Consider the following 14,088-nt stretch of genomic DNA (forward strand, 5'->3'; position numbering starts at 1 on the left):
GAGACAAAATGGCAACAAAAAAAAAATCAATTCGAGAGTGAGGATGAAGAGTATGAAAGATATTTATGCTACTATTTTTCTTTTTTTTTTCCTCACCCTTGTTCTCCTCTCGCATAAAGAGTATGAAACATTTTTATGCTATTCATTTTTTTTTATCACTCTACATTACCCGTATCTTGAATTTGTTCCACAAAATTATACCCTCAATTTAACATCGTTGATTATTTTTAAATGGAAAATGTTGTGTCAAGTCATATATACTTATTGCTAATCAAATTTAGTTAGAGCTGGATAGTTCTTTGTATATCTACCAAAGAGAATATATATAAAAAAAAGTTAGTTGAGAAAGAAATGAAAAGAAGAGACAAAAATGGCAACAACAAAAAAATCGATTCGAGAGTGAGGATGAAGAGTATGAAAGATATTTATGCTACTATTTTTCTTTTTTTGTTCCTCACCCTTCTTCTCCTCTCTTTTAGATGAGCATAAAGAGCATGAAACATTTTTATGCTATTCTTTTTTTTTTATCACTCTACATTACCCGTATCTTGAATTTGTTCCACAAAATTATACCTCAATTTAACATCGTTGATTATTTTTAAATGGAAAATGTTGTGTCAAGTCATATATACTTATTGCTAATCAAATTTAGTTAGAACTGGATAGTTCTTTGTATATCTACCAAAGAGAATATATATAAAAAAATTTAGTTGAGAAAAAAATGAAAAGAAGAGACAAAATGGCAACAAAAAAAAAAATCGATTCGAGAGTGAGGATGAAGAGTATGAAAGATATTTATGCTACTATTTTTCTTTTTTTGTTCCTCACCCTTCTTCTCCTCTCTTTTAGATGAGCATAAAGAGTATGAAACATTTTTATGCTATTCATTTTTTTTATCACTCTTCTTCCCCACTCTTTCTTTCTTTTATTATTCCTCTTTATACACACTTGAAGCGCTCAAGATGGAATTTTTTACAATATTTCCTAACATTTGTCTTATATGTAAAAACAAATTGGAAATTATTTTTCATTAGGAAAAAAAATAATTGCTTTTATTACCTAAAAACATGCATTATTCCTGCAATATAAGGGTTACACATGTTTGTGTATTTTTTCTAATGAGTCCTTGAACTTCATAAATTTTCAAATCAAGTTCGTCTAACTCCACGTAAGTGAGCTAACGTGTTTGTTAGAATAAGAAAGATTTTTAATGTGGACAAATTAAGTTCATTATTTGTGTTAAGAAGTGGCATTGCTCAAAAGTTGGTCTCTGATTTTAATCCAATGCTGTAAGCAACAAGCCACGGTACTGAAACAAAAAACATCTACATCCGACTCTTGTCAGCTCGAGGGATACATCCAGATTTTGAGCTAGAGGACTTCATACGAAAAGTCATAAATGAAAGTTCAAAATTAGAAAAATTAAAGTCCAATGACCATATTGAAATTCTCATAGGGATTTGCTTTTTACATGGTAAAAATGTCAATTTATCACTTAAATTGGTAAAGTCCGTAAGTTTACCTAATGATGGAGGCATTTGGGTATCGGGGGAACATTAACATTTTTGTTTTTAGTAATGAGTTAAATTTAATTATTAGAAAGTCTCAAATAAGAACCCACTATTCATAGAAACAGCTACTCTATTCAAATCCGAGACATAATACGATCTTATAATGTCATGAAGAGAGTAAAGAACAAGTCTGATGCAACTAGACATGGCCACGGGCCGGTTTTGGCACGGAACCTGCCTGGTTAAACTCGGACCCGACCCGTTGACCGGGCCCACGGTTCGGAACCGAAACCGGCCAGTGGCCTACGGGCCCGGTTCCGGTTCCAACAATTTTGGAACCGGGCCCGGAACCGGCGGTTTCGGTTCCGGTTCCAAATTATTTTTTTTTAAAAAATAATAATGAAAATTGAAAAAAAATTCATTATTTTTTTTTTATAAAACAATTTGAACTCAAATTGCCATGCATTGTAAGTGCATTGATCTCTAATTACAATGCTTGGCTTGGGTGTATTGAACTCTAATTACAAGGCTTGGCTTGGGTTTTATACACAATGATTCTAATGCCTCTTCGTTCCCATTCGATGTGAGACTCTCGGCTTGCCTTGAACACCTTCAATGTGAGACTCTTGGCTTGTCTTCATGCAAATGCCAAGAGTCCCACATCGAATGGGAATGAAGAGACCATCAAAGGGGTTGTGTATAAAACCTAAGCCAAGCCATGAGCATATGAAGTTATATGCTTTTTGTAGCTACGATCCTTTACTAGTTAAGAGCAAAAGGTTCCATTGGACCACCTAGAACCGGACCGGACCAATGGTCCGATTCCCGGTCCGGTTCCTAGTTCTAAAATTAAGGGACCGGTCTTATCGGTTCGGTTCCCAGTTCCGAGCGGAACCGGACCAAACCGAGAACCAATCACCCCTACAATTTACATTTTGATTACAATTTATATTGAATAATTCATTATTTCATAATTTTATAATTCAATATTTTTTTATTTCATAATTTATTTTTTTAATTTTTAAATTACGAATCGGAATCGGAACCGCTAGGGGCGGTTCCGGTTCCGGTTCACATATGGCCACGAACCGGAACCGGCCGGTTCCGAACCGTGGCCATGCCTAGATGCAGCCTAGTCATCCCTAACTTTGCTAATCAATCAGCACACCGATTCGCTTCTCTGAACACGAGGGAGATTCGCAGTAATCAATCAACATGTATAAGCACACCTGCCGAAGACCCGAACACAAAATGCTCTGCCGGACAAAATGCGTCGTAATTCGACTACTCTTTAAAACTTAACATTGTCCATCTCACCATTTGGGACAGAGGAAAACACAAGTATTGTGAATAACTCCGAACCTCTCTTAACAATCCCTTTGTCCTCTAGACAAAAGCCATAGAGAATATGAACATCTAGAAACAAAACCCAATCATTCCTAGAAAATCTATACACAGCTCATTAACCCTACAAATGTGATAAAACCTCCACTAATTCGTCACCCGTCAAAAGATATATCCAATTCCCTCCCCTTATCTTGTTCATTTACAAAATGTTTTTATGGGCCAAACTGCAAGATCCTCAAACCGTAGGGACTCTAATGTTATTTTTCCAATCAAAGTTACACTAACAGGATTTTTACAAATATTGCCGGACATATAGTAGACCTCATTGGTGATTAGAGGTGAACAGTGATCCAAGATACAATGGCAATTTGCCAGAACCGGACTGATATATTTAATTCCAAGTCGGTCTCGACAACAATCCGTTACTTCTAGATGGGAGAATTGGGAATCGCTCAGAAATACGATTCGGCTCTCAATTCTATTCTTGGAACCGTCTATGCCATCCAGGAATTGACCCGACCAAACTCATCCCGAGATTGGACCGGTATGGGAAACTTTTCCGTCAGTTGGCACATGATCATTCGGCCGATTGTGTTGGAAGTGTAGTGTGTGTTTAATCACATGAAATTGCCGTTGTTTCTCAAGTTGCAATTGAGGAGGTGTTAGTCGCTAGAACTCAGCTGGTCAGATTTTGGAGTTCTTGAGTCAACTTTGATGCTCAATGTGCCTAGCTCAATTACAGACGCTCTTCCCTGTCTGTGGATTTTCGGCGAAAATAAGTCGCGTATGCTACTGGTGATCAGCATGATTTGATGCAAACTACATTTTAGGAAGTTGGAGTCTCACAAAATGTTATTTTTGTGAATAAAAAAAAAAAGAAAGTACTAAGATGTACAATTTGGCTGTGTAAGTTGGATTGGACGAGCCAAGTGCTTGTAAACGGCAGATTGGACAATCGATTACAAGTACTAGAGCAGATAACTGAAGAACTGGCTAATCTTCGGCAGTAATGGAGATATTTACTAACGTGTATGATTGATTTCTTGTTTAGAACCGATGGACTTTATAATTTCATCTCCCAATCGAAGCCTATAAAAACTATGAATGTATCAGCACATATGTCTATTCAAGTTTCACGTTACGCCTTTATGAAATGCCCTTTTCTTTATCCTTCTTGTGTTTCAAAATTTTGGTTTTCTTTTCTATTTGTGGGAATATGGATTTTCCTGTATTAAGTGGATCTATATATATAAGGGGTGTTTATTATGTTTTATCCTAGATAATGAGTGGGCTGCTACATTTCAGATGACATTTGGTGAGCAGAATACAGAGAAAGAGGCCCACGAAATGCTCAGTTATGCATGTGATCATGGGTATCAATATTCTAGACACTGCGGAAGCTGTAAGTATATCTCTTTATCCTCACACTTCTTAAATAGATCTTCAATCTTACTTGCTTTCGATTCTTACGTAAGTTATATATGACAATCACTAGACAATTACTCTTTTAATATCTTCTCGTTTCTTTCTTCACAGTTCAGGTCTAGAAATTTCATTGCATAGGAAATAAGCTATGCGTTCACTTGCTTTGACCCTCCATTAACGCACATGGCTGCATATGCTCTAAGTGAACTAATAGATTTCTAGAAAAAATGATTGCGTCCTATAGATTGAGTATTTTCCCATATTATGAGCAGTCATCCAGTGTGCATATTTTTTTTTGCATTATTGTATACCAACATCTACTTAAACTCCAACTTTCTGCAGGATCCCATTCCAATGAAGAAGGAGACACAAGGAAAAACCGATCAATATATGGGTAGCTGGCTGAAGTCCCGACCACGTGACAAGGTATTGAGGGTTTAATCAATCTCTTCGGGACCATCACTTTGTCTATGATGGCTTATAAAACCAATCTTGAGAATCATCTTCTGGGACTTTGAGTTTCTTAAAGTTGTCATGCTTTATGAATGGTCTAGGAAGGACGATGAATTCGTGTTGTGTTTAGATGGATATGCCTTGTGCGACTCTCCATTTTTTAATAACAGTCGCTTAAGGCTACTGCAAGAAGTGTGGTGTTTTATTTAAGCTCCTCAGAAAGGTCAACTTAAAATTAGTCTGGACGCGCTGCTGATGTTTCGTGAATTAATCCTGTTGATTAGTCGAGAAATCATCTAGTAATAGGATAAATGAATCTAATGGTCTATGGAAAATGGTCTTAAAACTTTGATAACTTCTTAAAGAGATTTTGCAGTTGCTCCTAGAATGCTGTAGTTCTCCAACATTAACGTGTCTGTTCTCTTTTCAGCAAATAAGAAAAGGCACGTTACAACAACAAACGATGCCTCACCCACTAATTGTGGCCGGCGGTAAGGATCGTATCACGCCATTACACCCAATCCTTCATTAGATCCTTTTTATGCTCTAAGTACTCCCTATCTTTCTTTATCATCTCCTTCCTCGTCTTTCAAGGTCTTCTCCTGCCCCTTTAAACCCATTTTTCCATCCCTTGCTCACATCTCCTCACTAGGGCATTCGCAGTTCTTCTCTCAACATGGTTGGTAGAGCGGAATACAGCCTTTGTTGGAGAGGAGAAGCCCATTATTGTGATTATGGAAAGTTGGTTGAAATTCTTAAACTGTTGGTATAGTTGGAAGTTATGTGTGGATGTAAATGCTCTAATCGACATGTGAATGATTTGTCTTGTCACTGAGCTCGTTTTGTTCTGAGCTTCTTTGTATATGGGTTTGCACCCCCTTGGTGCTCTCTAGTAGTCTTTTCTTTAACCTATAAAAAAACGTGGTCAAACCATCTCAATTGTTCTCTCATCTTCTCCTCGATTGGAGCAATGCCTACCTAATATTTATTTCTGTCGTCTTTTTCTTGTGTGCCCCCATATCTTGCGAAGTATTCTCGTCTCCGCCACACTCATTTTAAAGCACTTGAAAATAACATAAGTTTTTAATTTCAACACTCTTTCGATTTGGCATGTAGTGGCACTGTATAAGTGCACTTAATATGAGTTGGATAAGCCAAAGCTTACTGTAACTTTTACTTTGTCTTGTGTTTTGGATCTCTACTTTAAAACACTGTGTCATCTCATTCTTCCATTTGGTTAGATTTAGGAGTTGCAAGCTGACATTACTGTAAAGGATAACAGACGGTTGATTTTTGTGCAATCATTAAGTACAGCAAGAAACTACTCTATTAGATGAGTGGAAGAGGAACATGTTACTCTGCTACCTGTTCCACAAGAGCATAGGTATTCAACTTATTTCCAGGTCCTGAGAGTTAAACTTCATGACATAGAGAGTGACTCGTTTTGTAGGTTTATTGTGAGCAATTTGGCAGTACAGTGGCTCTCTATGTGAGGAGCCTGTAAGGCATGGCCACTGTTTAGTACACAACCTGAGAGGCAGAATGTCGATGATGTATTTAATGGTTTTGTGCAATCTAGAGTATCTAGTCTTTCAGCATTGGTGAAGGATGCTCTTACATTTTCCTGGGGTGAACTATACGGGCCATCATTGTGGCGAAAAAAGGTTTTGGAGTTCCTTATTCAGAATGTTAAGTATTTATTGAGTGTGAAGATTTCCTGGAAAAAACTTAACCTATTTTGATGAGAGTATACATACTGCATGCTTGTGTAATGCTGGACATTCAATTGAATTTAAACTGATGGACAACAGTTAACAACAATATCTTACTTGTGTTGTAAACGAGCATGGTGCTAGGACATGTAAAAACATGAGATTTGAACAGGTTTTAATGCCATGTGGAGGGATTTACCACTCAAAATCTTAAAAGCAGTATGAGTTTATGTGTGTAAGGCCCAGGTGTACAACTTCTGAGCAATTTTGGATTCTAAAGCTTTGATTTGCTGTTAGATTTGATTGAGAGCCTATTTGTTCTTCTTCTGCATTTTGATAGAAAAGAATATGGGACCGGGCAGTATGTTTCTCATACATATGGGATGCTACCATTTTGCGCTTTCAATTGAATACTCTTTCAATTAACCTGGCAATGACTCTCAGGAATTGCAGACAGCATTTTTTAACATGCCGATATTTATCGCTGCACACTGTGTCATCCACACTTCAGTCATTACACCACCAAGTGAACTTGTTTGAGTTATTATCAACAATGAAAATCACCAACTAAATAAAACTCATGTAAATATTAACGTCTCTAATTATGGATGTATTTATCATTCTTACATTATAGGTCATTTTGGCAACAAAAGTATGTGGCTATTCCGAGCGATCAAGTTATATCCGTGAGAATGCAAAGATTTCACGGGTTGATGCTGCAAATATTAAAGAAAGTGTTGAAAAGAGCCTTAAGCGCCTCAACACCGACTACATTGATTTGCTGCATTCCATTGGTATGCTTGCCAATCTTCTGTGAGAAATGACAGCAATTAATGGGAGAATGGAATTGAATTAATTCTTAATTTGTGAATGCCATTTCATGTGAGTTGATTGGATCTATATTGATTTGTGCTTTTCACTCCCTTTCTCTCTTCTTTTTCTGGCCAACTTGATTTATGCATTCACCCTCCTTTATTATTTCTTGTATGACGATACTCCATGACTCTCAGACCAGGGGCTTGTCAGAGACTGCATTAGGTGCAAAGTCAAACGTGTTTAAACGTAAAACTTTATTCTTTTCTTGTAGATCTCTTAACGTCTTTTTCTGCATCTGCGAATCAGTTTGAGATTTAGATACTCCGTCTACCTGTTTCTTTTGAAGAACATGATCTATTTTCTGCTGTTGTGTAGACATTGGGAACTGGAAGAGCTTGATGCACTTTAGTAACCTTCCCCTGATCGCCATGTGTGCACATCACTGTTCTTTGTGCATGAATCCGTGGTACATTAGCATGAACGGATCGGCACATTTTTGTTTATCTGGAATGAACACTGAGCACTTACTTTTACTTATTTAAATTTGTATTTTTATATTAGCTGGACAGACCACCACATTAGATGTGTATTTTATAGTATTTTGCTCAGTTCATCCAATCATGATACAGTTCTTGTTTCACTACTCTGCATGCTTGATTTACCAAAATTGCTTCTCCATCTCTCTGTTGGCATAATAATTGGTTAGTGGATGCTATTTGAGAATTGCAATCATCAGAAAAACTAGGAAAAGAGGGTTCCTTGGTGCCACTTTTGGAATGCCTTCATGATAAATTTGTGATTACTGTAGCTCTGATTATTAGTGGCTTGCATCTTTCGTACCATGAAATCCCAAAGAAGTGAAAAAGGTACATGGTAGTAATAAAAAGTGAATGAAATCTAATGTTTCACCATTCTAAGCGGTAAAATTAGACAGAACTGCTTCCAACTTCTTTTGATTTCTCCATGGACTCTGTAGAAGTTCTACTTCTTTATTTCTGAAGATTCTTGTTTGCCGTTCTTCTTCTCTGACTAGAAGATTTATGACAGGCCAGATCGCTATGTTCCATTGTTTGGCGAGTAGACCTGTGATTTTTCTAAATGGAGGCCGAGTGCACCTTTTGTGGAGCAGCTGAAGGCTTTTCAAGAGCTTATCAACGAAGGGGAGGTGACTTGTAATTTCCCGCTAATTTTCAATTCTAGTGTCTCAGGCAACCTGTTTTCCTTACTGCAACAATTTGATGAATTTGAATGATAGTAATTTACCTTACGCCCAGAAGAGAATGCTCATCCTTTGAGATTTTGAAATGTAACTAAATTGCTGTCAGTATCATATCTTCTGCCTTTTCTGAATGGTCTAAGATGAACAGTGCGTGGGAGATCTAAACTCTTCTCATAACGGGTCACAGCTAAAGAGATCTACACTTGTTATCGCTGTTTGAGCAACAAATAATGCATTTGAATATATAGGAGTAAATACAAAATGCATTGGCCGTCGATTTCATTGAAGGAATTGCCTACGACAACTAGAATTGAAACTTGCTTCTACATGTTTAGAGTCACATTGTCAACTTGAATTACTTATCTGGAAATAGAAAAGCAACAGACACAGGAAGTGTACTCTCAACTTAACTGAGGATGTCAAACCTGATCAGGTTCATTATATTGGCATTTCAAACGAGACTTCCTATGGAGTGATGGAGTTTGTTCATGCAGCTAAAGTTGAGGGATTACCAAAGATTGTAAGCATACAAAATAGCTACAGTTTACTTGTCAGATGCCACTTTGAAGGAAAATCCTTCTTCTAATGAACATTTGCCTAGAGGATATTGTAGGGAAACAGATATTTCAAAGATTGAGGATAATAATCATGTGCTTTGGACAACTAAATATTCCCATCTTCTCAAGCTCTGCTGCTGCTGCTCTACACGTTGCGGTGGGATGGATGGCTATCTTCTTTCTGATTGTTGAACTTTCCCATTAGATTTGTTTGACAGGTGATGTGAATGGATGGACAGATAATAATATGTGCAGGGGGATGTCACTTTATGTTGAAAGAAGGCATGGCTAATCTGTCTCGTCATTCCCCAAACTAAAAAGATACATCCATAGATTCTCTTTTCAAATGCTTATAACAGCACATCTGTAATTTTGTTGGAAGGACAATCAGTAATGACATTTCTCGTTTAATTTGTTGCAGTTGATCTTGTGGAAGTTTGCCACCCAAAGAACTGCAATATAGGGTTACTTGCTTATTCTCCACTGGATGGTGGATCCCTGAGTGGGAAGTACTTAGATATCAATTCTGAAGCTGCAAAGAAAGGGAGATTGAACCTATTCCCTGGTTACATGGAGAGATATAACAAATCTCATGCCAAGGTATGTTGAGGAACTTGAAATTGTTCAATCGTACAAGTAGAAGCTAGAGGCCCTCAATTTTTAGTACTCGCTGGTTAGGTTCTCCTGCTGAAAACTTGAAGAGGAGATGGATCTGAAATAGGGAAGAGCAGGGGCTTAATTAGGATGATTTTCCTGAAATTGTTCTTTCTCCGTTGTTTAATTTTTTGCATTGGACTCTATTTTTCTCTTTATCCGGCTACACATTAGGAAATCATGGTCTATCAAGTGGGGCACATCTTGTGCTCTGCTTTTGACGGACCAAAGTGGCATCTCAGTAACCATCCTCGTATCTCATTCTCAGGAAGCAACCATAAAATATGTTGAGGTTGCTCAGAAATACGGGTTAACCCTCGTTCAACTTGCTCTTGCATTTGGAAGAGACCGGCCATTCATGATGAGTTCGATCATCGGAGCAACCTCCGTCGAGCAACTAAAAGAAGACATTGATGCTTTTCTGACAGTTGAGAGGCCTTTGCCATCTGAAATAATGGCAGACATTGAAGCCATTTTCAAGAGATACAAAGATCCGACCATCCTTTAAGGTCAAGGCTCGAGAAACTTTGTGGGCAAAATGCAATTCTTTGCTAGTCTCCTTAGTTATGAAAATTTTATATGCACCAATTCGACTGTTGGTTCATCCACCACATAGGCCATTTACCAGTCTGCAAAAGTCTGGGATTTTGGTATTGTATATTCAACGCATATTCCTGTATGATAACTTGCCGAGAAAACTCGCTTTTTTCTTGGTCGAGCAAATGAAAATACACCATTTTTTTTCCATTTACCTATTCTCCAACTTGACAGGATGAGATTCTTCACTATTTCATGTGACCGATTACTCGGTGTCTAGAGTTGGCTGGTCTCGAAGATGAATGCTCCTTGGGCTCGACAAAAGATGGATGGAGTGCGAGCTTTGCATCATGACTTTATATTCACATACATATTCTGCCACATGCATCAAGGTCAGGAACACCGTTGATAGGATCGGAATACTGATTAGGATCATGCTGAGGTCTTCCAGGATCGGTTTGTACTGTAAAAGAACGTCAGATTTGCCAGATATGTTGTAAGGTTACATAGTACATTGCAGCTCTCAGTAAGTAAAACAATCATTCCAAGACAGAATACTGCGAAGGAAGGAGTCTGTACAGAAAATTTGCAATTATCACGCCATCCTCATGCGCCACCAACTTAGAAATTCACGTGTTGGTGATAAGTATGCAATACGTAGGTTTGGTAAGTCAATCCAGAGGAGGGTCTGTAGGATCGGGGCAAGTTACGTTTTGCCCACACGAATTCCGAGAGTTGTGAGTTTCCTCCGTGAGGTCTCGACTTTCGTCATGTCCTCCCTGATCTCTTGAAAATTGTTGTAACCTCCCCCCCTGACTCCGCCCGATTTTAGCCGGAGCACCGGTCACATGGATGTCAGAGTAGGGAAGGGGACCGCGTACAATGGTGGCGAGGTCTGCTATCACCATACCGCCCACGAAGTCATCAGCGGTGTCACGAACATCAAAGTCACGGCTGAGAGAACTCTCGTGCCTATCTTTATCGGTTTGCTTGTGTGTGCGCGCGCGCGCGCGAGAGAGAGAGAATCGCGATGGCAAGAGCAAAGCTGCCCTTGTCGGGGGTCGAATGACCGTGGATAGGGTGCATCGGCCCCTCGCCGGAGTCGTGGTTACCCTGAGATTGACTTAGGCAAAGGGCGTTGCAATGCATGTGGACTCGGTCATGCCCGGGTCCTATCTATCTCCGGTCGATTTCAGGTGGGGATCGACCCAGGCAACTTCCAATCAAGAACGTTGCATTTGGTTTGTAATTTGCTTTGATGTGAACATAACGCAAGTTGCCTCTTCCTCCTTTAAAATAGGCAAAACAATAATAATTGAGGCGATGACGTACATGTGGGTTCGAATGACTCGCAAGCTTTCAGTACAATGAACTTTCTTTTTTTATTTTTCCTTCTATTTTCGTAATTCATGAAAACCTAATGTGAACTAGCAATAAACTTGTATCTTCGGCAAGATATAAGTGATGACACACATAATTAGTTTAATTAAATTGATGTGGGCGTGGAAGTTTGTTTCGTTCAATAATATTTAGAGGGAAAAGGGAATCAATTTGAAAGCTCAAATCTATGTATAACGTAATACAGATCATGATTTCATAATATGTTTGGTTAATTGTATTACACAATTCGATCCCGAGTAATTATATAGTAATTCGAGCACGTGTTCATTATTAAATTTCTTTTAATCGAGATTGCACGTTTTTTTTGTCATGAACTTGCTAACATGGACGACTTAATAAACACCGGAGCTTCGACAGTAATAAACCACATCCTACGCTCAACGAAAACGACGCTACCTCCCGCTAACCGCCACCGGCCACCAGTTTTACCACTTGCTTCCGACACGTTAATGGCCACCGTAGGCCATCATCGGCGGCCATCGTTCCGAAAGTCAGTCCTCCCACATTTATAAGCACAGTCAGAACACGGCCCAAGCAAGCAACCAGAAAGAGACTAGCGAACAAACCTGTGCAAAGTCATGAAAGGGGAGGACGCCGGAATGAGGTTGCCCGCCGGCGGTGGTGGCTAGTTGAGAGGGTCAGGTGACAGAAAGGAGAGAGTGGAGAGCTTCGAGGAAGAAAGAATGTGTGTCTTCGCCTCCTTCGAGTCCTCATCGTTTTCTTTCGGGAAAATGACACATTAAACATATACAAAAAGTCCAGGAATCATATCGAATAAATTAAAAGTTCATGAATCACATTGCACGTTGAGTTAAATTTCAAGGACTACATTGAACAAATTAAAAGTTCATGAATCACATTATACATTGGCCAAAATTTAGAGACTATTCGTATCGTTATCTCTTTTCTTTCTAACCTCAAAGGAAATGAAACTGGCTTCTCCTACCGTCAAAACCCAATAAAAAGCCCACTTTTAACGTCACAAATGAAACCAACTGTTCTACCCTTATAACCCTAAAAAGAGCTTCCAGAAATTGTCAAAGCCTTGCCATGGTAGGGCAAAACCAACCTCGTAGTGGCTAGATGAGGCTCGACCTTATTAGATTTGGGCAAGGTCGGCCTCTGCCCTCGATCTTGCCCAGCCACGGTGATACTTGACCTTGCCAAGATCTAGCGAGGTCGAGTCTCACGAACCAGGTCTAGTCTCACCGGCTAGAAGAGGAAGAAGAAGGAAGGAAAAAAATAAAAAAGAAATGAACTTGTTTCAGAAATTATTTTTGAAAATAAAAAAGTAGTTATTTTTTTACTTCTTATTTTTGTTTTAAATTTATTCCCTAGCCACTTTTTAATTTTGAGGAATAGAAAAATTAATTGACGTATACAAACAGATTTCTATTTTTTTCTATTTCGAAGAACAAAAGAACAGGATAATAAAAGAATAAAAGTGTTACCAAACGCGAATTTGGTAACCAATCTTTTTATGTCGGTGAGTTATAAGCAAAGCACTGTGGTTTCAAGCTAGATAATATAAATCAGCTTAATAAATATGACTAATAAGTGTTAGGTACTTGTTAACTAGACTTTATGCTTATTTGTATTGTTTTATAAAGCAAAGAGAACTTCTCGATTTTAAGTTATCTCAATAGTTTTTGTCTTCTCCACATGTTCTTAATAATTTAGGTTGCGTTAATTTCGCGGAAAATAAATGATAAAAATAATTTCTTGTATTATTTGAATTAGTCAACGAAAAATATTTTCAAACATTTTTGTAGACCATAAAAATATTTTTCGTTCATTTATTTTTTTTAAACAATACAAGCTATCATTTTTCGCAAAATGTTTTCCAAACTTGCATCTTCCGCAAAAGCAAATGCACCCTTAATATAGCCATTTTATAAACATTGTGTTTATGATTGAATGCGTAAATTTATTTTATCTCCCACATTTTCAATACAAAAATTCTTATTTTTTCAAACCCACGACAATCTCTCTAAAAAGATTTCGAATTTTGAAATTTCTTTTCCTTTCCACGCTTGTGCATACCACTTCTTTCTATTGTCAATAATTTATTTCCTTATTGGACGACTTAAATATTTCGTAACAAAATTATTTCACTTAATTTTTCAAGCGGCGTTTGCGTGTGCACTTTATATTTTGTTGCCAATATCATGTATAATATATCCCTGTCTATACTAGAATCAATGCCAAACTTAATGATGATGTATGAAATTAAATGTTCACCGGTCTTCAACCAAACCAAACCAATCCCAACCAAACAATATTAAAATTAGAAGAAACAATCAATGCCACATTTGTCGTTGCACTGCCAAGGAAATTTCTTGAATTCAACTCTCTCTCTCTTTCTCTCTCTCTCTCTTTCTCTCTCTCTCTCTCTCTCTTCTCTCTTTGTGCGCGTACGTTACCAGTATTTTAGACAATTCCTTGAAGCCTTCCTC

General features: G+C 38.0%; 1 pseudogene; it reads left to right on the forward strand.

The window, feature by feature from the left end:
• Positions 1-4,227: 4,227 nt before the first annotated feature.
• Positions 4,228-10,436, forward strand: LOC115661380 (uncharacterized; annotated as a pseudogene).
• Positions 10,437-14,088: the final 3,652 nt, after the last annotated feature.

This window comes from Syzygium oleosum, unplaced genomic scaffold, assembly GCF_021117445.2.
Source record: "Syzygium oleosum isolate NSW1041296 unplaced genomic scaffold, Sole_v2.1 Sole_v2.01, whole genome shotgun sequence".
NCBI lineage: Eukaryota > Viridiplantae > Streptophyta > Magnoliopsida > Myrtales > Myrtaceae > Syzygium > Syzygium oleosum.